Below are 27608 nucleotides of genomic sequence, written 5' to 3' on the forward strand. Positions count from 1 at the left end.
GCGAAATGTAGGTGTTGTTTTGGTAGAAACATTTCAGCTGTTGCCATCAAAATCTTCCCCCAAATGGCTTTGTGAGAGCGAAGCTGTGCAGACTCGCTTGTGTTTACGACGTGAGCCTTATGGCTCAGCCACAACACAAATGATTTGTTTTCCTGGCCCTTGTTGGCAAGGTGATTTAATTTCTGGATTTCCCTGAGGAAACAAACAAATTTCTCCATAATTGGATGTTTAAAGAGGAGCTACGAGGAAAAGTCAAAATGGGAAGCCAGGTACGTTTTCATTTTCTGAGAGATGCATACGGGGAAGGAGGAGTGAATGGATAGTATTCACTCAGTGTTTGCTCTGTCAAATACTTGTCTCTCTTCCCTTCATCAGGAAACTATTGTCATGCTCAAGTAAAGCACCGCAGGTAATAGATGAGCTGCAGGTTATACGTAGGTGTTTATCGTTATTTTTAGAGACTGGAACAAACCGGGTCACTATTTCTTTTTTTTTAAAAGATTTATTTATTTATTTATTTAATTTCCCCCCCTCCCCTGGTTGTCTGTTCTCTGTGTCTGTTTGCTGCGTCTTGTTTCTTTGTCCGCTTCTGTTGTCGTCAGCGGCACGGGAAGTGTGGGCGGCACCATTCCTGGGCAGGCTGCACTTTCTTTTCACGCTGGGCGGCTTTCCTCACGGGCGCACTCCTTGCACGTGGGGCTCCCCCACGCGGGGGACACCCTTGCGTGGCACGGCACTCCTTGCGCGCATCAGCACTGCGCATGGCCAGCTCCACACGGGTCAAGGAGGCCCGGGGTTTGAACCGCGGACCTCCCATATGGTAGACGGACGCCCTCACCACTGGGCCAAAGTCCGTTTCCCCACTATTTCTTTATATCTAAATAAAAGTCGTGTCTCTTGTTCTGTAGAGGAGAAGATGATTCCTCAATCCTGTTATGTGATACTGATGAGAATTCAAGGGAGCTGTAAGCCAGGAATTCCTAAAACCGTGTTCCGATGACCAGCATTTCTGTGATGTCTCGGTTAAGATTAGTTTTGGCTGTTTGTAACAGGAAAATGCAAAGTTACAGTGGTTTAAACAAGGTGGAAATTCATGGAAGAGCAGCGTGGAGCGAGGCGGTCGGTGGTGCTGCAGTCTCATCACGAGCCCAGGCTCCGTCTTCTGCCACCGTCCTTCTCGTGTGGCTTCCGTTTGCGAGGTCACTCAGGGCCAGCGCAGGGCAGGCCGTCGTGTCCGTGGTCCAGTTTCGTAGCGGGAAGGAGTTAGAAGAAAGCAGCCCTTTGAGCCGAGTCAGGGCCCTCCATTTCTTCCTTCCTTCTTCTTTGGCTTAAACAGCAGGAGTCCGTCGGCTCACAGATCCGGAGGCCAGAAGTCCAGCGTGACGCTCTCGACGTGGTTTGCCACCGCCCCTGGCTTCCTTGGCTTGCCCCGGCCTCCGTCCCTTGGGGACCTTTCTGTCTCTTCTCACCTGCCACTGCCTGCACCTGCATTTTGCTTGATAAGGAGTCCAGACATGTGGATGAAGGGCTGCCCTGACTCGGTCTGTCCTCATCCAGATAGGGCATTCGAAGAGCCTGTTCCTTGCCAAGCCCATACCCACAGGCCCGGAGTTAGGACGTGAACCTGGCTTTGTGGGGGGCGTGACTCAGTCTACCCCTCCAGGAGAAGGTGATGATTCGGAGGTGGACGTGAAAAATTAAAGAAGCTTCCTGAGGCTTTTTTTTTTTTGAGAAGTTGTGGGTTTACAGAGAAATCATGCATAAAATACAGGCTTCCACATATGCCACCCTATTATTAACACCTTGCGTTGGTGTGGTCCGTTTGTTACAACTGACGAAAGCACATTTTTATAATTGTACTATTAAATATAGTCCATGTTTTGACTTAGGGTTCTCTGTGTTGTGCAGTTCCATGGATTTAAAAAAAAATTATTCTACTAACATATAGAACCTAAAATTTCCCCTTTTAATCACATTCACATATATAATTAAGTGCTGTTAATTATGTTCTCAATCTTGTGCTACCATTGCCACCATTCAGTACCAAAACTTTTTGATAATCCCAAATAGAAACTCTGTACATTTTAAGCCTTAACTCCCTATTACCTATCCCTGGTGTCTCCCCTGGTAACCCATATTCTAGATTCTGACTCTATGCATTTTCTTATTCTAATTTCATATCAGTGAGCACATACAGTATTTGTCCTTTTGTGTCTGGCCAGTTTCACTCAACATGATGTCTCCAAGGTTCATCCATGTTGTTGCATGTATCAGAACTTGATTCCTTTTTATGATCCATCAGTTGATGGATACTTAGGTTGCTTTCATTTTTTGTCAATTGTGAATAATGCTGCTATGGATATAGGTATGCAAATGTCTGTTCAGGTCCCTGCTTTCAGTTCTTTTGGGTATATACCTAGAAGTAGGATGGAGGGTCATAAGGTAATTTTGTATTTATGAGGAACTGCCAAACTGTCTTCCACAGCAGTGCCACCATTTTACATTGCCACCAGCAGTGAATGAGTGTTCCTATTTCTCGGCATCCTCTACAACACTTGTAATTTTTCTTTAATAACTGCAGCCATTCTAATGGTTGTAAAATGGTATCCCATTGTGGTTTTGAATTGCATCTCCCTGATGGCTAATAATGTTGACCATCTTTTCACGTGCTTTCTGGCCATTTGTACATCTTATTTGGGGAGATGTCTATTCAAATCTTTTGCACATTTCTTAAATTGGGTTGTTTGTCTTTTGTGGTTAAGCTGAAATATTTCTTTATATAAACCTGGCTATAAGATATTTATTGGATATGTAATTTCCAAATATTTTCTCCCATTGTGTAGGTTTTCTTTTTATTTTCATGATAAAGTCCTTTGAGGTGCAAAATTTTTAATTTTCATGAGGTCTCACTTTATCTGTTTTTTCCTTTTGTTGCCTGTGCTTTTGATATAAAGTCCAAGAAACCATTGCCTAATACAAAGGCCTGAAGTTGCTTCCCTTTGTTTTCTTCTAGGAGTTTAATAGTTCTGGCCCTTATGTTTAGGTCTTTGATCCATTTTGAGTTGATGTTTTTAATATGATGTGAGGTAAGGGTCTTTTACAAATGGAGATCTGGTTTTCTCAGAACCATTTGTTGAAGATTTTTCTTTCCCAATTTAGTGATCTTTGTGCCCTTGTGGAAAATCAGCTAGCCATAAATGTAAGGGTTGATTTCTGAACTCTAAATTTTATTCCATTGGTCTAAATGTCTGTCTTTGTGCCAGTACTACACTCTTTTGATCACTGTGTCTTTGTAATACATTTTAAGATTGAGAAGTGTGAGCCCTGCAAATTCTTTATTCTTTTTCAAGATGGTTTTGGCTGTTTGTGGCCCCTTGCCGTTCCATATAAATTTGATGATTGGCTTTTCCATTTTTGCAAAAAAAGGTTGTTGGAATTTTGATTGAGGTGGTGTTGAATCTGTAAATCGCGTAGGGTAGAATTAACTTAACAATATTTAGTCTTCTAATCCATGAAAATGGAATGTCTTTCCTTTTTATTTAGGTTCCCTTTTATTTCTTTTAGCAATGCTTTGTAGTTGTCTCTATATAAGTCCTTTATATCCTTCATTAGATTAATCCTAGATATTTGATTGTTTTTCTATTTTTTTATTTGATTCTTTTAGTTTTTACTATGACTGGAATTTTTTTTTTTAATTTCTTTTTCTGATTGTTCATTACTAGTATGTAGAAACACTACTGATTTTGGGGTGTTGATCTTGTACCCTGCCACTTTGCTAAATTCATTTATTAGATTTAGGAGCTTTTTAAAAATATTTTTCAGCATTTTCTGTATATAGGATCATGTCCTCTGCAAATAGGGAAAGGTTTACTTCTTCCTTTCCAATTGGATGCCTTTTATTTACTTTTTCTTGCCTAATTGCTCTGACTGGAACTTCCAGGATAATGTTGAATCAGGTGGTGACAGTGGATATCCTTGCCTTGTTTGTGATCTTAGAAGGAAAGCTTTCAGTCTTTCACACTCAGGTAAGTTGTAGCTATGTGGTTTTCATAAATGCCATTTATCAGTTTTCTTCTATTCCTAGTTTTCTAAGTGCTTTATCAGGAAGCAGTGCTGGATTTTGGCAAATACCTTTTCTGTGCCAATTGAGATCTTCATATGGTTTGTTTCCTTCATTATGTTAATATATATTACAGTAATTGACTTTCTTACATTGAACCACACTTGCATACCCGGGATAAATCCCAGTTGATCATGGTGTATAATTCTTTTAATGTACTCTTGGATTTGATTTGCTAGCATTTTGTTGATGATTTTTACATCTATATTCTTAGGAGACATTGGTCTCTGATTTTCTTTTCTCATGGTATCTTTATCTGGATTTGTTATGAAATGATGTTGGCTTCCTACTATGAATAAGGAGTGTCCCTTCCTCTTCAAGCTTTTGGAGTGCTCTCCGTTTCTGTAGCCTTCTTAAAAATCCCATTTAGCACTTCAGTTTTTATTTCATTGGTCTGTTTTTGGTCATATGGCCACACCTCCCTGCAAGGGAGATGGGAAATATGGTCTTTTAGTTGGGCACATGCCTGCATAAAATTGGAGCTCCCTTAGCAGTTTCTGATATATGTAGGATTATAATACTAATGCCTCAACCAGAATTTTAGAAATGTTAGTATTAAACCACATCACAAGATTAATTTTGTTGGTGTGTGTTTCCCAGTAATTCTCAGAGTCCTGAGTGGTATGCAGCCTGGACATACAGGGCTCCCAAATTTGCTTGACTCTGGCCCCCTTTACTGTAGGAGCATCTCATAGAGATAAAGTCCGGAGAAGCACGCTTCTTGGTGTTATGCAGTACTTATTGATCAGCTACCATGTGCCATGCACTGTGTGAGGTCTTAGCAGAGTTTAGAGTTAGGAAAACATTTCCCTCATTTATTTGACCACCTCCTTTTCCCCCCTATGTAAAGCTTTTTAACACCTCAAGGAACTAGAGTCTTAAGGAACCTCATTTGGTTGGTATTTATCTGGAGGTTCTAATTAGTAGGGGAAACATTACGTGCTTGGCATAGGGATTGAGAGAGAAAAAATGGCTGTGCCAGGTAGCTGTTGCTGCATAAAAACCACTTCACAGTAAGCTTTTTTTTGTGGTTCTTGTGGCCTTGGCTCTGACCGCATCTGTGGTCAGCTGAGGTTGGGAGGTGGCTCTGCTGATCTTGGCCGGGCTCGCTCATGTCCTTGGGCAGGACTGGCTGACAGCAGTTGGGACTCTGAGTTCTCCTCCGCATGGTCTCCCCTCCTCCTCGCCGCTAGCCTGGGCTGATTGCAGAGGTTGCGTGGCCGAGAGAAGGGGAGTAAGTACCGCGAGGCCCTGGGGGCCAAGCCTCAGCGCTGACACAGCCTCACTTCTGCCAGAGCAAGTCACAGGGTCAGCCCAGATTCAGCCTTCACTCTTTGGGGAAGAGAGCTGCAAAGTCACGTTGAAGAGGGTGTGAACAGAGGAAGAGGTGGAGAAGTGGGGCCGTTTTGGCAATAAATCTACTCTAGTGTCCCAGGGAGGACAATTTTCATTTGTGTGAATGTCTGATGCTTCCCCTACCTTTTTCCTTCTCTCCCCTATCCCACACACTCAGTCAAAACTCTTCTTCCCTGAACCCCTGATGGCAGCTGTGTGGATGGAATTAAGTCAGTTATCTTTACTTGCTTCGGCTTGTTTGATCCCCCAGCGTTCAGTGAAATCACTAGCTGGTGGATAGCATTATCTGTTCTTTGGGCAGCCGTATCTTTCTATTCCTCTTGTTGTCTGTAGCGCATCTGACAGGAAGTAAGAGATGGGACATAAACATAACGTAACCGACTATAACAAAATGGGGCCCCCTTGCTCTTTGTCGCCTTTGTCGAGTGTCTCCCAACCACACAAGACTCATAAAAACAAGAAGTTATCAGTAAGGAGAGAGCCAGCCAATATCATACATCATACTCAGTTTATGGTGAGGGTCCCCTTACTCAGTCTTTTCAATGTTCTATTCACATGGGCTGTGGGATGTCAGGATTAGTTAGCAGCACTTTAAAGAATGCTGAATTCAAGAGAATACGATGTCGTTGTCTCTCCTTAGGCATTCTGAGTGTCTTCCTTTATCATAAGTGGATTTATGATTCAGTCCATACTTAAAGTCTCATTTTCAGGATTGTACTATTATACTTTAGAAGATAGCTTTAAGAAACAAAAAAGTCATGTTTTTTATATACATATATTTTAAAAAAAAGAAACATGCCATGGTCACACGGAGACGACGCCTGCACCGAGGCACTCTGGCATCGGAGTCCTGCCCCCTGCTTACCCTGACCAAGTGAAGAAAAGCTCTATTTCTGATAAAATTGAGAGAGTTGTTGGGAATAATGACTTAGGTTTTAAAAATTAACTTTAATTTAAATTTTAACATTGATTTTAAAAATTGGTACTTTCGTTCATGACCCACCCTGGCAATTGACACAGCTATTTCTCCACATACGTATGACATTCACACTCAGTCCGGTGGCATTATCTGTTCTTTGAGGGATTCCTGGGATCTGGGCTTCCTGAAGGTTACATTTGCAATCGGCGTTAATTTCATGGTTAACCGTTTTCCTACACTGGTATTAGTTGTGGCTGTTTTCTCCTCCTCCTCCTCTTCCCCTCCTCCTCTTTCTCTCCTCCTCTTTCTCCTCTGATTGGGTTCTGGAGAAGACCATCCCTTGCGGGAGGAGAGGCGTCAGCTCGCGTTGATTCTTGGGAATGCTCCTCCAGCCCGAGGAGAGCCAGCTGGGGGCTGGGCGCAGCGGGGAGTGGTCCAGGCCCTTGGACCACGCAGCTCCCCCGGCTGCCCTCTGGGGCCTTGTGGCCTGTTACCCTGAGCGGAGTGAAGCCAGCACTGGCCTGGCTGTGGCGTGGCTTTCCCCCATGTTCATTCAGGGGGTCAAATTAAACTATGTGAATAAACAGAGGCATTCTGGAAGCCACTGACGCTGAAAACCGTACAAAAAAGAAGATGAAGAAGAGAGATTCATTTACCTTCTATAATCGTACAGGTTTTTAAAACTTATTCATGTAAAGTGTTTATAATCTTTTTCGAAAAGCCATTTATTCTGGCAATTTTCAAGAAAACAGCAGTTCTTGGGACACTGCTTGAATTAGGCGGAATGTTAAACTGCTGAAGGAATCCTGTGCCTGGTTGGAAATGCACTTTGGCTGGCATCCTGTGGGTCCAGGAGGGCAGAATCATTTTTAACTCCAAGGAAATAAAATAGTAAGATCTTTAAATAGGAAGGAAAAGCAGCTAGAATGAGGCACTCAAGAGAGTGCGCTGGATTTTCTGCCTTATGGGGGGGGCCCCTGGGTTTGAAACAGTCTTCAGTTAGCTGGACTTTTACATTTTTAAACAAATTTGAAAACAAAACGAGCTCTCCTTTTTACCCACAAAAAGGCCATAAATCAGTATTGAATTCTTACCCTATGCCAAGTATCATTTTAGCACTTTACCTTAGTAACCCATTTATCCCCACAGTAACCCTTTGAAGTAGGTATTACCATTATCTCCATTTTACAAATGAGGAAACTGAGGCACAGATACTTTAAGCAACTTGCCTAAAGTCAAATAGCAAGGAAGTGGCAAAGCTAGTATTCAAAGCCAGGCTGTTTTAATCACGACACCACAGCTATTGTAGAACAGGGTTTTCCAAGTCTGTCCAGCATGATACCACCTTCGAGCTTTTAGCCAAGAGCGTATGCCACTTGTACTATTTACTTAATATTTTCCCTATTTTTTACCATAAATAAATTCATTTCAAAAGAGAACCTTAACTCACTACCTTACATGGAAAACTATTATGTGCTACAAGTAGTGGATAGCCATAAAAATTTAAAAATGAGAGCCAAATAGTGTTATTCAATCCTGAGTCGATGCCACCGCCTGCCAAAACCCTGAGTCAGAGGCCTGTCCGCTCTTTATTGAGAGAGGCAGACAGATTTACAAAAGAGAGGTTGAGATTAGCAAGCGCTCGAGTGGGTGTAAGGTCACGATCACACAAAGCTGAGGCTCTGAAAGGCGCCGCCGGAGGGAGGTGGAGGGAGGTCAAAGGGGGAAGGTAGCCGCTCCCCCGGGAGAGCCCCAGTTTCCCAGCCGAAGCCGGGTTGCACCTAACATCGTCCCCTCCGCCCTGGGAATCACTGGTCTGAAATCTGAGGATTTCACTCGAGTTCGCTTGGGGACCGTGACGCAGAGGCATGTTGGTGCGAACCAGGCCCGTGTTAGCTCCGCCAGCCCCAGGAGGGCGCCTACCTGAATTCTCAACCCGCAGTCTGCAGGCGGGCTCACCTATGCCTAGAAGATCTGTTCGGCTTGCTTGGTGGAGCGGGCGGTGCGTGGCTTTAATTCAAGTGATTGATAGGAAGGTGTGCTTACCCTTGAGTTTTTTAAACCAAACCTCTTAGGAAATGGTTTTAATTTGAGCCTTGTGTTTCTCCATTGGTTGAAACCTTAGAGGGCCGTAAGCTTTCGAGTACTTGCTGGAGATCATTGGAAATAGTCTCCCTTTCTGCATTAAATTACTCTCCTCTCCTCATAGATGAGTGAAATGTGCCATTCCCTTTATGCAAGTGACCTTGGCTTCTAAAGAGCCATGCTGCCTCCTTAGAGCTGCATGTTATGTCTCCAGATGATATCAGTGATTAGGACAGAATTCTGTTGTGATCTGTACGGAGAAAAGTCAGCAGTGTTCGCGTTCATCTCCCAGGTTAAAAGACACATTGAGACTTGGTGTGTTTTCCTTTTTAATTCGCAGGCCTCTCTCTAAAAGCCATCCCTGGATGTAATCAGGGCTCCGCTATGTGAACAATAAGTTAATCTGCATCTTCTGGTTTTACTGATGATTATACCTTTTATGTATCCTGGTTACATTTTTCCTATGCCTTTTTCATTGTACGACTTTTTATATCAAGGTGATTGTGGTAGCCATACAGCTTCTATGTACGGAGAGCCCTGGAGCAGGGAGAGCTGGGCTCGAGGAAAGTTTAGCAGACTGAAAGATGGTGAATGAGACTGGCTTCATCTTGCTCGGCCTCCCCATTTCTCTTTTTTAAGTAGTGTAGTTTTGTGCAGATAGGTGGCAAAGTATTATTGTGCTGCGCGGCGGGTGCCCTGTCGTGACTGTCTACTGGTCCCTGTGCTTGGTGAACCTCAGAGAGCGTCTGACTGCTCTTAGGTCTGTTCAGTTGCACGTGGTTAGGGAGAAGAGATGGGCACGGTGCAGGAGGAGGTGGTGAAGCTCCTCGGGGCCTGGTCCCAGCACCAGGAGGCCATCGTCCTCCTTTGCAGGTTGCCACTGGCGGTGCCAGGATGTGTTTCATCTGACCAGCAGGGAATGCTGCCGGGGTAGTCTCTCCACAGCCTCGCTGTGGCTTCTTTAGATGCAGCCCCTGGTTGTCTAACTGGGCCCTGGGCTCGGTTTTGGAAACCAGAACCAGCGCTGGGCGTGTGCCCTGGCTTTGGGAATAACGTTCCAAGGGGATAGTTAGGATCCCGTGGACATGGGCCTTGACTGTCTACCCCACGCCTGGCAGGACTTGGTGGGCATGCAGGAAATGTGTGTCAAATAAACGAGGGAACACAGTGAAATTGGGCAACTGGTACGTTGTCATTTTATAGTTTTGCTTGATGACAGGAAACCACAGCAGAACTGGCAGGTGCACACGCGTCTGTGCACATGGACTGCACATTTTATAGCTTCCTTAAGAAACACAATCAGCTTCAGTTTGGGGAATTGAAAAAGAATACAGAAAACCACCTTGGAGTGAGTGGCTGGCTGCACCTGATGGAGAAAGGCAGGCATGGGCTTTTTGAGAGATGGTGGCCGAGGTGGCGACCATCTCCACGCCTTGCTCTTTGTGCGAGGAGAGAGAGCCTGGAAGTAGGAGAAAAGGGAGAAGCCGTGTACATGGAAAACAGGTAGTTTGCTTCCAGACTTCAGGTCTCAAGGCTGAGTAGAACATACTAGGAGTGGGAAATAAGGTTCTTTCTCTTGGGAGATGACTAATGCTGGCAGATTGAAATAGCATGTGAAGGACTTTTAGTAGCAGCAAGCCTGCAGGTCATCTGCTGCAGAGACCAAGAGCCCCGGCTGAGTGAAGGCAGAAGGCAAGCCCGAGTTCTGGCTAGTGAGCCAGGAAAGCAGTGACGGCTGGAGCAGAAGTGTGGCCTCAGCACCGACTATATGTCAGGGCGGAGAAATCTCAATTTTTTGAAAGCTGTTACTGGAGATACCTGATATCTTTGAGCCAGTGGGATTTGAGAGCCAGTAAGTCATGGAGCTGGGATTTGAAGCCAGGTCTGTCTGGTTCAGAAACCCGAGTTCTTTCCACAGGTTAATTCGTCCCTTGCCTTTCTTGTTAATCGTCTTCTGTGCTTAGCATGCATCGTGAATGGTTCATAATTATTTTTTTACATTTTTCTTTTTACCATTTTGAGAGGAAGAGTTCTTCTTTTACAGGAAGGTAATATTGGGTTGTGGAGTCAGTGTTTTGAATTTTACTTGCTGTGTCTCAGTGTGTGTGTGTGTGAGCGTGTGTGTGTTTGCATGTCGGAGTATGAGGTGGCGGGAAATACCTAGATGGTCCAAACCCTTGATTTTCAAAGTGTCGCACCTGGGCCAGCAGCACGGCATACCGGGAACTGTTAGAAATGCTGAGTCTCCAGCCCGCTCCGCCCTCCTGCGTCATAGTCTGTGTGTTTAGCAGCATCCCCAGGAGACTTTTATGCACATCAAAATGTGAGAAGCACACGTCTAAACCGCTGTAATTCCTTCCAACTCAGTGGCAGCAATCCGAGTAGGTGGCATATTATGCAAAAGCAGTAAAACTAGATAATGGTAAGTTTTATCCCAGTTTATTGAGTACATGCCGTGTACCAGACATTATTAAGTGTTTTATGTAAATTTTCTTATTTTAATATTTTCAGTAAACCGATGAGATGGGTATTTTTGTCCTATTTTAGAGATGAGAGAACTGAAATGTAGAGGTTAAGTAACTGGTCCAGTCCAGTGGCTGCAATGCCAGGCCAGGTCTGTCCCACTCCAGTGTGACGTGACACTCTTGCCTGTCACATATGCTGTCGGCTGCCAGCTGATCTTGCAGACCTGGAGAAACTGGTTACCAGCATCTGACTGGTGACCATGGGAAAGTTAGACTTGCACACCAAGCATTGCTAGTCCACAAATCATATTCAGTGCAATGACTTTAATTGTATTGATTCTAAATGATAAGATTAAAATGGAGATATCTCTCTTGAATAATGCCAGGGATTTCTTATATCAAGCTCTGTGTATTTTTTCCTTGGAGTAGAATAAAATATTATTCATGCAAAAGAACTTCGGTAAGCATTTTTGTTGTGCTATGGATTCTGCTTTAATTTTAACTTTAAAGATAACTATAAAATATTAATACAATGAACTCAATAATACTTATACTACTTATAAAATAATACAGGAAAAAAATAAATGTTCAACACAACTAGCATGAAATGCTAGAGGAACATTGACCAGCTTCGTATTAGTTCAGACATTATTGAATTTTTGGTTGTTTCTTCACAGACTGTTCTTTTCTCTTTTTGTTGCATTGTTTTTGTTTTCATTCTTTCTGTTTCCTGATTCATTAAGTGGAGGACCCAGGTGCACCAATTTTGCTTGTATTTATTATAATGACATTACCGCGTTTTAAAAGAATGTTCTCTGCTAATTTGCCCTTAGTTCCCTGGAGCAATGAGTTGGCTTTACCCTGAGTATATAATGAGTTGTTGGCTTTAAGATCAATCTTTTGCATGGTTGGAAGGCCCATGATATTTGGTCTTTATAGGATTTCTGGAAAAAAAGGAAAACCAAAAAGTGTGGTGATTTTGTGTGTTTTGGGGATTGAGTGGGGAGGAAGAAGGAAAGGAGGGATATCAGTCTATCTAAAAAGGTTTCTTGTTTGCCATGTCACAGCAAATGAATATGCTACTTTCTTTTTTAAAATTTTTTGAATTTTAAAGTTTTTTAATTTTTTTGCAGATACTTAAGTTATTTAGTGATGAGGGTCAAAAAATAGTTTTGATGTACCGTTGAGAGGTAAATACAGGAAAGGGATTTGGAAAGCATGGCATCTACTCTAGAAACCAGCCTCCGTCCGTGTTCACAGGTCGATAGTATTTAATTATGGTGATGCCTGTCTTGTGGCTTACCTGGCAGTGTCACATAGATGAGACAGAGTAGCAACAAGTTAATAAAATAAAAAGAAGCGAAAATACTAGTTTTTTCTCGTTCTCAGTAAGAATTTTTTACATCCTTCCTTTATATACTGTTTTAACAAGCTGGTTTCCTAATTCTCAGACTTTTCCAGTGGTGTGCTGGTAAATGTTTAACAACTGGCTCTTGGGATGGGGGCAGGAAAATTCTGGTTTGTAGTATTTGCTATTTTCCCTGGTGTAAGTATTCCCTCCATGGTCAATTTCAAGCTACCAGCTGGACATGCTGAACTTGTAGAGGAGAGAACACAATTGCCTCCCACAGGTCGAGGGAGCTGTCTCAGCATACCACTGATTTTACACCAGGTTAGAAAGGGAAGAGGCTGTGGAGATAGAGACAATGAAAATGTGTCAAATAATAAGAAAATCAGAACAATAGAGGGGTGGGGGCTTCTATTAAAGGAAGTTTGAGTCGAAGTATGTCTGCTCTATACTCTTCCCTGAAACTGCTGAGATGACAAAAATAACTAAAAGTGGGAGGAAGAAAAACATCTTCATTAAAAGTAGGAAATGGCTAATTCCCAAATGTTAAGAATCTAAGAATATCTGACAAATTTGGTCTTATTTGGAGTAAATCCAAGGAAGATCAAAATGCATCTCTCTTGAACCCCAGCAGGTGGCTTTGCAAGGCCAAGGCAGAAAAGGTTGACGGTGCAGGTGGGGTCCCTGGAAAGGCATAGTATGTTCTTAGGGTAACGTGAGAGGGTAGTAGATATCCATTAAATTCCAGCACTGCGCTTTCATGCCATGGGCTTCCGTTGGTAGAACATACTTATATTCAGTCCTGAGAAATCTAGAAACCCATCATGCTGTAACTTCTGAGATGTAATTGCAGTTTGGGGCAATTGGGGAACTTTTCTAAGTGTTTTGAAAACTTGTCACAACGTCAGACTTGTTGAATAAAATCGATGAGTGTTCGAATGTGGAGCTGACTAGCATTTCCCAAGTTCGTCCCACGAGGTACACTTCTTCAGGATGCCCCTTGAAGCAGGAGTCCATGGTTAAATAAATTGTTGGAAACAAGGCATAAAATACCTCTTCTTATCCACTCATAATAAATATGAACATATTAAAAATCTAGGGAAATCCTGCAGTATAAAATTCCACGTATTGATTAGGTTGAACATCTTAAAACTTCCGTGGAACCTAGGTTTGCCAAACACTGATTTTACTTTCTCTGGCATATTTTGGGAAACGCTGGATTTTATACTATAACACCTCTGGATGGATAAATCTGGGGAGTTATTGATGTGTGTGTGTGATAGTGTTCTAATTTGATATAGATTTAAAATCCTGTTGAGGTATATTTATAGGACAAAAACTTTTCACTATCCATGCCAGGGGAATAATCTCTAGATCTCAGTTATTATTTATTTTTCTCTATGCCAGACCTGTTAGTAGCTTAAATTTTTAAAAGAAAGTTTGATTCCCTTTCTTGAACTCTGGAAGGTCCTGTAAAGGAGGACGCGGAGCAGAAGGCGGCAGGCAGAGGTGGAGGTGCAAACAGGTTTTCAACAGCTCATAGCCAGGTTGGCCCGTTTCCTGCATTTCCGTTTGTATCTGGAACTCGGTGGCTTTGGGTAGAGGAAAACCCGGGATTCGCGTCAGGAGGAGGGGGGCGGTGGGCCTCGGAACGCACGCCTCCCCGGGCCCTGCTGCAGGGCTGGCCTGGTCGCCCCGCCTGCGGGAGGAGCCCCCGCCTTCCGCACCTTCGCAGCCCCGCGCACGGGCTGGGGGTGGGCGGGCCCCTGCCCGAGGCGTTGTCAGGGGCGGTCGCTGCGGGGTCCGCTTGTTCGCCGGCGGCGGCGGCCCTTGCACCCTTCCGGAAGGAGAGGCTTGTCCGGGAGCTGCCGCGGCCCTGCGGTGCTCAGCCGACGCCAGCGTGCCCGCAGGAGCCGCCGCTCCCGGGAGCTCCAGCCTCGCTGCGGAACAGGTGAGAGCACCTGCAGGTGGAGGCGCCGCTCCCGGAAGCTCCAGCCTCGCCGCGGGACGGGTGAGAGCACCTGCAGGTGGAGGCGCCGCTCCCGGAGGCTCCAGCCTCGCTGCGGAACAGGTGAGAGCACCTGCAGGTGGAGGCGCCGCTCCCGGAGGCTCCAGCCTCGCCGCTGGACAGGTGAGAGCACCTGCAGGTGGAGCCGCTGCCCCTGGGAGCTCCAGCTTCGCCGCCGGACAGGTGAGAGAGCACCTGCAGATGGCTCTGTGGGAGCGGGCGATACTTCCGAGGGGAGATGCTGTGCTAAGTTTATGGGGTTATTCAGCTTGTACGAGGGCTGTCACGGTGCTATATCTGTGCCCTTGAAGATAAACAGGTGTATGCAGTGGTAGAAAAGACAATATACTTCGCTCTCTTCAAATTGCTTAGCCCCTAACTTTTCATGAAGGCTTTTATGCTTTGAATATTGATTTTTTCCCCTTTAAAGTTCTAATAAAAATTAAGCCAACAGAGGGCATTAGACTCTATTATTTTGTGGTAAATCTGGCATTAATTAGTATAGATTTTAAAAATTAATGTCTCTTTAATAAAAGTTCCCTAAACTTAACTTGTATCTCAAATAGATTGTTAGTGATATTTATCAGTATGACTTGTGTGTCTGTTTTACATTTAGCACTTTCTTTAAAACTAACCAGTCTTTTGATAATACTTTCTGTGAATACTTTAATGAAATAAAACAGGCCATTAACTATTTTTTCCTATCATGCATGAATTATTACTTAAAGCCAACTCATTTTTGTTGGTTTTTCTTAATAGTGAAAGTGTGAGACATTTAAATATTTTCTGCTTTAATTGCCATTTTTTTCAACTGTATTCAAATAGGTAAAATTATTATTTTAAAATGTCTCTTTTCCTAAATATGTCAGAATGAAAATATACTTTGCACTTATTTATTGGAAATCAATTGGTAAACTAATGTAAAATACCTTCCTGAAATAAGAGAGTGGAAATAAACCACTGGTTATGCCAAATTATTTGGTTTGTATATTTGGTAATCTTATTTTTGAAAACATTTTCATGTAATTGCATATATTCATGGCCAAAGAAGTGATGCTGAAGTCTGAAAATTGTGGTTATAACAGAATAATTGCCTTCAGATGGCTTTAGAAACATATTCCATTTATGCAGTTTGCATATTTCATGTACTGTTTTTTCAGTGAAGAATGTCTTAAAAATATACGTAATTTCAAAAGAAAAAGTAGAGCCTTTAGTTTTGTGTGTACCATGACTAGCCCTGGATATCATTTGAACATAAAAACAATCTCTTAGTAGCCTGAGAACTTGTTTGGCAGTTAGCTCTTAGAGAAAACATTTTGTGCTCTTTTTACAAGTAAAGAGCAGTTACATGCCGAGTGATTCACTCACCAAAGACATATGGAATATTTCCAGATACGATGGAACTTCAGAATATTCACGACAGGTCCAGGCCTTCTAATTTTATTGACTCTGCACAGGCTTCAGCACCAGGTGCCGTTTCCTGATCCAGGTGGAGGCAGTGCAGAGAGGAAGCAGTTGTCCAGGGGAGATGCTCGCTGAGACAGGTGCCCGGTGCACTTGGCCTGGCTCTTGACCCCTCCTCTGGAGATGAAGCTGCTAGGGAGAAGACTTGGGGTGCTGAGGCTTGGTCTGCAGGCTTGTTGTGCGATCAGCACCCTCCAACCTGAATGTGCATTTGAATTGCCTGGGATCTTGATAAACTGCCGATTCTAGCACAGCGGGTCTGCAGTGGGGCCTGGGGCTCTGCATTTCTAACCAGCTCCCAGCTGCTGGCTCAGGGACTTCACTGTGCCTAGAGAGGAGCTACACGGTATCAAGTAACTCTTGGATTATTTTTTTTAACTTACTGGCTAGTCAGTACCAGGCAATCAGTTTGCGAAGCAAATGGCTGGGAATGGGGGGTAGTGACTGGAGCTGCTGTGGACGTGGCCCCTTCCTGGGGGTTACAGCTGATGAGGCGTGGCCTGCTGTTTTCCCGGGAAGGAGTGCGCCGTGGGTAGCCTCTGGGCGCTTTGCAGCCACGCTTTTCGGGGACACGCTATCACCGACAGCCTTTGCTTCTTAGTTCAGATCTCCCTCTGTGATGCCGCAAGCCACCAAGGGCCCCCGCTCCTCCCGCCTGCTGTCAGTTGTGAGCAGGCAGGGGCTTTTTATGTGTTCTGGGTTTGGCTTGTGTCATGCCCCTGAGGTTTCTGTGGCATCTTCTGCCCCACCTGGCGAGCAGGTGCCCCACTTTAGCTCACCATGGATTTAAATATAGAAACTTTATCTGTGGGAAGCTACTTCTTTCCCTCTCATCTAACCCTCAATTTTCCAGTCTGTAATCAACCAGTTTTGGACAGTTGCTCTTTTTAAAAATACCCTCCCTGCCTCTGCTCGTTAGATATATGCTTCTGGTTTGTTACTTGAGTATTCTGCCAGGGTTCTAGATGCTGTGAAGTCTGGAAGGAAAGGAAGTGAGTGGTGGTGGAGTGCGATAACTGAACTCTTGAGAATTCCTTTCCTGATATATGTTTTTTCTCCATTTGATTATGAAAATTTCAAGCATATGTTCATTTGAAAGTGTATTACCACAAACAACGTTATTCTCACCACTGCGATTCCATTAACCTTTTACTTCCATTAATACATACCCATTCATTCACCCGTCCCTTTATGCATCTCTTAATCCATTTTACTTTCCATTCATTTCAAAATAAACTGCAGGCACCAGTATGCATTCTTCAGCATGATGTTTATTAACTAGAGTTCAGTATTTGTTGACAGCTTTTATGTGAAATGGAATGAAATTTATTTAAAATGAAAGCCATACATCCTAATTGTACATGCATTGAATGTCGACAAACGTCACTTTCATTTGACAAACCCAGTTCCCACCAGGATATAGAGACAACATTACCTTCACCCCAGAAAGTTCCATCATGTGCCATCCCAACTCTTGTGCTCTTTCATGTGTCCCTAAAGAAGAACTCAAATAAGTGATCTCTAGTCAGTTTATTTTTTTAACTACATTTTGATCAACTTTATTTCGTATAAATTATTTTCATACTTAGAAATAGGCACATTTTCTAATAAGCTAACTTGCTTGGACTAACTTGTGATGTCCAATTATAACAAAATTAAAATTTTAACCAGAGTAATTTAGAATATTTGGTTTTTACTTGGCGCAGATCACTTGCCAGTGACTTTGTTGATTCTTCTGCCATTTTACAAGATGGGTAGGGACGAAATTTGGATAGCCAGGTGGAGACCTGGAAGGAACCGCGTTCTAAGATGTCTTTGGGTTGGCATACCTGGTGCCTCTGGATACAGAGGAAAATCTCTGTTTCAGGCCAGCCGTCTCTTTCCTGAGATTGTATTTGTGGGTGTGTTCTAGTCAGTCCATAATTTAGCCCCAGCTGTATGTTGATTCACACTGCTGCTTCAGAAATGGAAGACACTGCCTGCGCTCATCTCCACGCACGCCGTTCCACATTCGTGTGACCTTTACGTTCAGGTTCTCTGCAGAGGATTGTGGTGGAATTGAATCTGCCCTGAGGTGGATGCACAGAACTGTATAAAACCTCAACTTTCTAACAAACAACTTTCTGAAATACTGGGCTCTCAGAAAAACCCTGGAGCTAGAAAGTAAAAATATCCCACAATTTCTTTGGTCAAAAGAAGCAGTTTTTTAATAGCTAGGAAGGAACTAGTGTAGCAGAAAGTGTATAGTCAATTATAGATGAGTTTCCATAGCACCATGAAGTGGTTCAGGGACTGTAAAATGCATAAACTGGGTTCTTAAAAGGTGCCAAGGCGCTCCCTGTTATGGTTTGCTTGTTTTCACCAGTCACTTCAATGGAATATGGGATTCACCTTCAGAAAAACCCACACAGCTATTTCATTTGTTATTTATATATGGGCATATTTTGCCAGTGAATACTGAATTACAATAGACTTATTCAGATATTTTCCGTGAGAAAATTCATATAGTATAAACTCAGAGTTAGAGATATAAGATGGTAGGTACTTAGACACTTCCTCCCAACTCCTATATTGAAATTCATAGTGATTGTTAAAGATACTTCGTTTAATAGAAAGTTCATGTTGGCTTGCTCATAAAGGGATGCAGGGAAATGCCACAATGGTTTTGAAAAGCATAGTGTGTGAGCCTTAGAACCAAACTGAACAAATACTCAACAGTATGTATTCAGAAATTAAAACCAGAGACTAGATAGATTTCATTAGGGCTAATACATAGTTAATTTCCTATAGAACAAAAAAATCCTCATGTGCATATTTATTCTGTTTCTGTTTTCCAGTTTAGTTAATTTATAGTTGCCTTTCCATGAGATGAAATGCTAAAATAATTTTTGCAAACACTTGCTGAAGTTAATTCTCATAAAATAACTCAAAGAACCATGTTTTAAGAAAAAAAAAATTCAAGTTATAACTCTGAGCAGCTTCCTTTTGGGTAAAAAACATAACAAAACAGGATCTGGGACTTCTGCATGCTTAAATATTTTATTTTATGGTATAATTGGAGGTACCAGAGGCATATATCTGCATTTATTTTTACAACCATGAATTATGTAATATAAAGTGGAGTACTTTGGGGAATGGTGACTGTTTCCCTGTGTCATAATTTCAAGTCCCAGTGGAATAGGAAAGAAATCTCAATTATCTTCTCTCTTATCTTGTGGAGCGCTGGCACTTGTTATAAATTCATCATACACCAAAGTGCCGTCATTTATGCAGGTTTTAATATATTTTCAGCATCAATTACAAATTTAAGATTCTAGGGCAGAAGAGAAGCATCCATAAATTTGGGACCTTCTCAAGTGCAATAAACCCCCTTTTCCCCAGCCTGCCTCCCCCGGCCCACTGTCATTTCTTAATATTGTAGAACTCCATCTTCTAATTTTTTAAGGAGTCTACTCTCATAGTTTCATGGTTTTCAGTGTATACCCCAAGCCAATTCTCTGCTGAATGGAATATCTTTTTTTTTTTTGTACATGCATTCTGTGTATCCTCAAAGGTTCAGCATAAAACCTTCCTGAAGCTTCTCTGGCTGCTGTAGCATCCGACCTTGGCTTCTCTTTCCCCATCCTGAACACGTGCTGCAGCAACATCATTCTTCAGGGTTGATGACGACTCCTGGTTGATCGCCAGCTGTTTCGTATGTCAGCCTGCCTTCCTGGTTGTGAATTCATCTAAGAAGCTCACCTTATGCCTCTCTGTTCCTTTCTTAGTGTTTTGGTTTGCCTTTGCTCAATAAATACTGGTGACCGATTGCCAGAATGTTAAGAGAGAGGCCACTGCTTTCTGCAAACCTGATAAACCTTTTTCTATCTACTTGCCCTAAGAATATAATTAACGGAAGGATTACTTAAGGTGGAATAATTTGGAGTTTTGAGTTTCTTTTTGTCTTTGTTTTTAAATGTGATGCCCGTTTCACATTTTTCAGTAATAATCTTACCAGTTATGTTTCAGTAATAATCTTACCAGTTAGCCCTTGGATAATGCCTTTCCTCTGCAGAGAGCAAATTTGCTTTTCTGAAATAATCCTCCCCATCCTCCCCCCCCCCCCCCCCCGAATGAATAAAGAGGGATGGCCACATTGATTATCTGGAATATAGGAAGATGTCATGTCTGAAGGTCAGCTACTGAATGGCTTTGCTCTCAGGGCGCCCTGTCCATCCCTGTCATCCATCACATGACTGGCCTTGTCCAGTAAAGACAGTAAAAGAGGAATGGTCAGTGTGTGGTCATGCTTTGCTGGTTTTGCACAGTGTTGGTTGTTGCCCAGTGTAAAGGTATCCAATGATTAAAACTCATAAAGAGGGAAATGGATGTGGCTCAACCAGTTGGGCTCCTGTCTACCATATAGGAGGTCCAGGGTAAGCTGGCCCATGCAGTGAGCTGGCCCACAAGGAGTGCCGGCCCACACGGGAATGCCACCCCGTGCAGGAGTGCCGCCCAGCACGGGAAAGCTGCCCTGTGTAGCAGTGCCAGCCAATGCAGAGAGCTGGCACAGCAAGATGACACGACAAAAGATACAGAGGACAGAAAATAAGATGTAGCAGAACAGGCAGTTGAGGTGGTGCAAGAGAGTAATCACTTCTCTCCCACTTCAGAAGCACCCAGTATCAGTCCTGGAGCCGGGTAATGAGAATATAAGCAGACACAGAAGAACATACAGCAAATGGACACAGAGAGCAGGCAAGGGAGGGGGGGTAAATAAATAAATAAATAAAATGCAAACAGATTTTCCACATCTAATAAATTGGAAGATCTGGCAAAATCTGGTCTGGCTCTCCCTGTTGGAGGAGGCTTTCCAGTTCAACCAGCACCCCACGACTTCCCTATTAGTTTTCTGTTGGTGCAGTAACAAAATCCACCCTCTCGGGCATAAGAGCACAAACCTGCCATCTTGCACTTCTGGAAGTCAGCAGTATAAAATGGGTCTGTGGGCAGTGAGCCTCCTGGGGGCTGTAGGGGTGACCCGTCCCTGCCTTTCCAGTGTGCAGAGGCCACTGCATGCCTTGACTTGTGACCACACCGCTCTTCATTTCTGTCATCATATCTCCTTCTCTTACCCTTCTGCCTCCCTCTTTCATTTTTTAAGGATCTTTCTGATTCCCACCCCTTCGCCCTCCCCTACTACATGGTATAGGATCATCTCCCCATCTCAAGATCCTTAATTTCGTCACATTTGCAAAGTCCCTTTTGCCACGTAAGGTGACATATCCACAGATGCTGGGGAATAAGATGTGGCTATGTACTGCCTACCCCAGGGATACATCTGACCCATTGTGGCTGTGACCTCTGGGGTATTGAACAACTCGAGTTGATTTCTATTTCTGTGGAGTTTATCCAGCAAATAGGATTGAAATATTTTAAAAATTGGTCTGTTTTCCCTCTTTTCACAAATCACCGTATATTAGTATATCTTTTTTCTAAGCAATGTATTAAAAAGAATAAGCAGTTCTTCCTTCCCTCTTGGCTTGGTGTTTCTTCTGTTTTTGTTTATACTATTTTTTTTTTTAGTAGGTACTAGGGATTGAGCCTGGGACCTCGTCCATGTGAAGCAGATGTTCAACCCCAGAGTTCCACCCAGTCCTCCTATTTTTTCATTGTACCTGATTATTTATATTTCAGGTTCTTTTTTACGTTGTAATTTTCCTTTAATTTTCCCTCCTTAGTCCCTTGGCTGTTACTGTCTTGAAGCTCTATTTCATTCCCCTGAGGAATTTCTGGTGCTATTGTGATTTGCGTTTTTCTTCCCTGTTTCTCCATGTTTTATATGATTTCTGCTTTTCACCCTACAGTCTTTCCCTCACAATTCTCTTATCATGTCTTTTTCATTTGACAATCGAAAATGATGTACGTTTTGACCTTGTGACTCTGTCCTCTATCGGCAGAACGTATTATAATACTCATTCTGCTGATAAGAGAGTGGCAAAATTAATGTCAGAAATGCAGAAGCTACTTAGTGCTCGAAGCATTGGGAGAAACCCATCTAGACACAAAGTATCCGGAGCAGGAATAATTTGTCTAGCCTCTGTTCCAAAAATCATGAACTTTTCTCTTTTGACCTTTTTTGTGGTTGTTAGTGCTGATAATATAGATGGTGCAATAAATTAATTAGTCCTTTTCTTAGTTAATCTCTTGGGCAGGCTCTTCTGGAGCTATGTAAGGCATTGGTTCAGTAGACCATGGCACACCGCAGTGGTTCTCAAAGCGTTTCCCTGGACCAGCAATGTCAGCCTCACCTGGGAACCTGCGAGATAGGCAGATTGTCAGGCCCGTCCTAGACCTGCTGAACCAGGGCCCAGAAATTTGTGTGATAACAAGCCCTCCAGGAGATTCTGATGCACAGTCAAGTTTAAGAACCACCTGCCTATTGTTGACTGTGTTGCCACTCTAGGGACTGGGCTAGGTCTCATCCCCCAGATCTCATCACTAGCCCTAGACCCCAGAGGATGCCAGCTCCAGTGAACTGTGCCCTCTGAATATTTTCAATTCAAATAAACTGTGCCCTTGAATATTCTCAACTCCAATAAACTGTCCCAAGTCACCTTGTCTCACCTTGGAAGTAGTCACGTGTGGCTCAGTGTCAGGAAGAATAACCCTTCTTAGCTGAAGAGTCTCCCCAAAGGGCTAAACGCCCAAGTTATGCCAAACTAGGCACAGATCTTACTCCTGGAACCTGCCAGTTTGCTTTCATCTCAGATAGACCCTCTTTCCCATCCTAACATGAGGGCACATTTCAGTAAGTGTTAACGCTTTGACTCACTGAAATCTTTAAAACCAAGTGCCCCCTTACTCATGTATGAAAGAAGCATTTTCTGTTCCTTCCCTCACTCTGTGCCATTTAAAGTAAGTCTCATTTCTACCGTATAAACCTGAATTCAAGGAAATCAGTCCATCCCTAATATTGTCTTCAAATATAGTGGAAAGTGCTTTGGGCCTTTAAAAAATGTTAACTTTACTGTGCTATAATTTACTTGCAATAATATGCATCCATTTTTAGTGTTCATTTTGCATTTGGTTGAGTCTCTACAAATAGGTTCACAGTGTCACTCCTATCATAATCACAATGTGGAACCTTCTGTTGCCCCAAAGAGCTTGGCTGAACCCCTTTTCAACCCATCCTTCCCACTTGGCCCCACATAACCTCTACTCTGCTTCTATCACTGTAGATTTCCTTTGATTTCATACAAATGGAATCATATACCCCTTTTGTCTGGCTTCTTTCAGCATAATGTTTTTGAGATTGCACTATGTTTGGTCTATGTATTAGTAGGTTTTTTTTAAAGATTGCTGAGTAGTATTGTAGGGATATATCGCAAATTATCTATTCCCTTGGTGGATATATGAATTTTTCCACTTTTGGACTATTGGGTATAAAGTTGTATACATTTCTGTACAAATCCTTGTGTCTACATGCTTTCATTTCTCTTGGGAAATATTTGAGAATGGAATGGCTGGGTCATATGATAGGTGCATGCTTAATTGTATAAGCCATATTGGCCTAAAAATGGTTGAATGATTTTACATTCCCACCAGCAATGTTGCGCCTTCTGCTGGGTCACTCTTACAAGTTGTGCTGTCCAACAAATAAGAGAAAATTTTAATTTTGTGTTTATTTCTAATATGTATATTTACATTACACACACACACATAGAAATTGGATATTTTTCATTATATCATAGTTCTTATTTTATACATAAGATAAAATCCCAACCTATGAGCATACGCAAGAAACTCTTAGACTCCATATCAGTGATTTCTCTGTTTTTCCTTAATGTTTGTTCCTTTTCATCGTCTGCTGGCTGATACTAACAGCTAAGCGGTGGCAGTTGGCAGATCTGTAAGAAAAATAATAGAAACCCTAACATAAGGAAATTGTGGTTGATTTCTGTTTTCTTCGGATTGGGCAGAGGCAACTGTCATGATTTGGTGTTAGCTCACGTGGCCAAACCTGTGCCTGATGGTACTGGACTATGCAAAATAGAAACTCTGATACAAGCAGTGGGAAAAGGAGGTACAAAGGAAGGAAACTAAGGAAGAGTGGTCAAAAGGAATAAGAGGGAGGGACTGAGAGTGGGAGAGTTTCGGGTCAGGACTGCGGAATCCAATAAGGAATCTCACAAGGATGGAAGAGAAGCCAGTGGGTTTGGCCACCATGGAGACAAGTCATCCTAATACCAAACAGAATGAGGAAGACATCTGAGTAGAAGTAACAGCACTGTGCTGTAAAAGAGGAGTGGGAATAAGTCTATACCTGGGATGGGGAGGAAAATACTAGGGAAAGCTTCAGAAGGGTCAGTTAGAAGGGGAAATAGGAGAGCAGAGAAATAAAGAGAAATTCCATCTATCAAAGGAAGTGCTGGGATTGTTGATGAGTTTTCCTGAAGTGTGGAGATAAAATACATGGTTGGGTGGTTTGTTTTATAGGTTTTATCCTGGACATATGATTGCTTGTTAAGCTGCTGCTGTTAATTTATGGCATACAGCAAGCAGAGTCCCAGGGACTGGACTGAGCTGGGGGCAAGGTGCTGGTATTAATTTCGGTGACTCATGTCTTGAGTCTAAAATAGCAGCAGGCTAGGGATCAAAGTGTAATCAACAGAGGAAGTCTTTTTGACACATATTCTCCCATGAAAACAAAACTAGAACCAGTATGATTCAGTTTCTCAAGTGGTAAGGAAGGGGGTCGAGAGAGGATACGGGTGGGGAGTGGGGCATGTGCCTGCATCAGACCGTGAGGAGCGCTGTACATAGGCAAAGGCATTTTGCCTTTCTCCTCTAGGCAGCAGTTTTCAGTCTGGCTTTAGAGATGGTGGTGGCCGGTGGTTTGAGGCTGTGTGTACCCCAGAAAGAACATGCTCTGGATCCCCGCCATTCCTGCAGGTGGGAACCCAGTGCAAGCAGGACCTCGGAGGAGGTGACTTTCAGAAGGCGTGGCCCAGCGCAGTGAGGACGGGCCTTCCTCCTCTTGCTGGATAGAGTCCTTTACATGCGGAGTTAAGCCCAGGCAGAGAGAGAACAGGCCCCAGGAAGCAAGAGGCTGGGTATGGTTGGGACCTGGAGGGGACTGAGAGGCCAGGAGAGGCGCCAGCGGGCAGTGCCGCATGACGAGTGTGGACCAAGCGTCGCGAGCAGCCAGGAGAGGCGCCAACGGGCAGCGCTGTGTGACAAGCGTGGACCAAGCATCGCCAGCAGCCAGGAGAGGCGCCAGCGGGCAGTACCGCGTGACAAGCGTGGACCAAGCATCGCCAGCAGCCAGGAGAGGCGCCGGCGGGCAGTGCCGCATGACGAGTGTGGACCAAGCGTCGCCAGCAGCCAGGAGAGGCGCCAGCGGGCAGCGCCGCGTGATGAGTGTGGACCAAGCGTCGCCAGCAGCCAGGAGAGGCGCCAATGGGCAGTGCAGTGTGACGAGTGTGGACCAAACGTCGCCAGCAGCCAGGAGAGGCACCAGTGGGCAGCGCCGCGTGACGAGCGTGGACCAAGCGTCGCCATCAGCTGGCCTCAGAACGCCACAATCTTCAGGGAGGAAGCAGCCCCTTGTTGATGCCTTGATTTAGATGTTATTTTTTTTTTTAAGATTTATTTTTATTCATTTCTCTCCCCTTCCCCCCGCCCCCAGTTGTCTGCTCTCTGTGTCCATCGGTTGCATGTTTTTCTTTGTCCGCTTCTGTTGTCAGCGGCACGGGAATCTGTGTTTCTTTTTGTTGCATCATCTTGTTGTGTCAGCTCTCCATGTGTGCGGTGCCATTCCTGGGCAGGCTGCACTTTCTTTCATGCTGGGCGGCTCTCCTTACGGGGTGCACTCCTTGCGCGTGGGGCTCCTCTGCGTGGGGGACACCCCTGCGTGGCAGGGCACTCCTTGCGCACATCAGCACTGCGCATGGGCCAGCTCCACACGGGTCAAGGAGGCCCGGGGTTTGAACCGCGGACCTCCCATATGGTAGGCGGATGCCCTAACCACTGGGCCAAGTCCGCTTCCCAGATTGCGATGTTATTTTAGTCTCAAAACTGTAAGCAAATAAATTCCCATTACCTAAGCCAACCCATTTCACAGTATTTGCTTGAGCATCTGGGAAACTAAAACAGATAACCTCTTGGGTGCACACAAACATGTTCTAATGGGATCCATGCAGGGGCTCGGAGGCTCTTAAGGGAAGAACTTTCCAGATTCTCCATTTTTAGATAAATTCTTTCCTAAAATCGATCTGCCTGTGAAAGCATCTGCTCTCCCTTCTTCCATTGTACAGAGGACGGATTTCCTCTCATTTTTCCAGAATCTTAATATGATGCATGGTCCTATGATGTAAACTTTCCCAGTGCTAAACCACAAGGACCTCTGCTTATGACAAACCGGAAGGCATATTTGGATATGTCTTGATTGATAGGTAATTAAAAATAATTTTGATGACGGATCATTGAGGCGGCATAAAACTCAAAAGAAGCTCAGGGATTTGAGTGATACAGTTACAGCTAAACTCTTCTGTGCTTGTCTACTTATTTAGGCCAAAATGATTTATCAGCACTTAAATATAGAAAAATGAAAAATAGGATTAAATTGATGCTGAAACCTTTATTTTAGTATTAAGTAATATTCATCCATAGAAGAGTTACTTAGTTTTTAAAAGCCCTATTCATCTTATTAAGAGGTACATTTCAAATAAAATTTTACTTTATATGTTCAATAATTGTAGTGATAAAATTATATTTATGTGGTTTTTCTCAATATTCTAATAGTAAATGCCATAGTATAACTCAGAAGAAATTGTTTCACCCTTGGGCTACATTCAAAATAAATTAAAACTTAAAAAATTCTGAACTAAATAAATATTTTGTGACAGATATCTGATAGGTGAAACAATAACATTTCTAATCATAAAAATATATTCATTAGGATAAAATTCTACAGGGGAAGTGAAAGGGAAATAGGACTTCAAAGAAAAAAAGGAATGATAAAACATAAATGTCAAAGCAGAGCTTGTTTATGTATTTTTAAATGGACAGTTATGGGTATCAAATCACTATGGGGGATGAGGACTTGGCCCAGTGGTTAGGGCATCCGTCTACCACATGGGAGGTCCGCGGTTCAAACCCCGGGCCTCCTTGACTCATGTAGAGCTGGCCCACGCACAGGGCTGATGCGCGCAAGGAGTGCCGTGCCACGCAGGGGTGTCCCTGTGTAGGGGAGCCCCATGTGCAAGGAGTGCACCCTGTAAGGAGAGCCGCCCAGCACGAAAGAAAGTGCAACCTGCCTAAGAATGGCGCCACCCATACGGAGAGCTGACACAACAAGATGATGCAACAAAAAAAGAAACACAGATTCCCGTGTCACTGACAACAACATAAGTGGACAAAGAAGACGCAGCAAAATAGACACAGAGAACAGACAACCGGGGTGGGGGGCCGAGGGGGAAAGGGGAGAGAAGTAAATAAATAAATAAATAAATAAATCTTTTTAAAAAATCATTATGGTGTTATTACTCTAGGGAATACATCTAAGAGTGATTTAACAGTAGTTTGATTTAAAATATCATTTACAACATGCCAGAAATTACCTAAATTCTATGATGAAAAAATTATCATATTAACTGAAAATTGACCTTGATTATATAGTTTTCCTAGATTCTCATGGAGTGTAGAAGCACAGGTTTTTGAGAACCACATTTATGGGTGTTGGGACACTCCTAATTTTGAATAGGAGAATATGCGATAAGATTAGTGGGCTTGAAAAGGTATTCTGCTTTTAAATGGATGATGGGTAGGGTATAGAATAGAAGTTGGTGATGATGGCAAAC

At 43.3% G+C, this 27608-nt stretch overlaps 1 protein-coding gene across 22 annotated transcripts in view; it reads left to right on the plus strand.

Moving 5' to 3' along the window:
- PLCB4 (phospholipase C beta 4) overlaps positions 1 to 27608 on the plus strand; it is a 383120-nt gene that overhangs the window by 92797 nt on the left and 262715 nt on the right. Inside the window, exon 1 of one of the 22 annotated variants that reach the window (XM_071211546.1) lies at positions 13941 to 14484. The exons of 18 other annotated variants lie outside the window; for them this stretch is intronic. The gene's annotated coding sequence lies outside the window, so the exon portion shown is untranslated. Of the gene's footprint in view, positions 1 to 13940; positions 14485 to 27608 lie in introns of those variants that run through there. 3 more of the 22 variants (XM_058287549.2, XM_071211559.1, XM_071211554.1) reach the window with 3 other exon arrangements.

This window comes from Dasypus novemcinctus, chromosome 24 (genome assembly GCF_030445035.2).
Source record: "Dasypus novemcinctus isolate mDasNov1 chromosome 24, mDasNov1.1.hap2, whole genome shotgun sequence".
Lineage (NCBI taxonomy): Eukaryota > Metazoa > Chordata > Mammalia > Cingulata > Dasypodidae > Dasypus > Dasypus novemcinctus.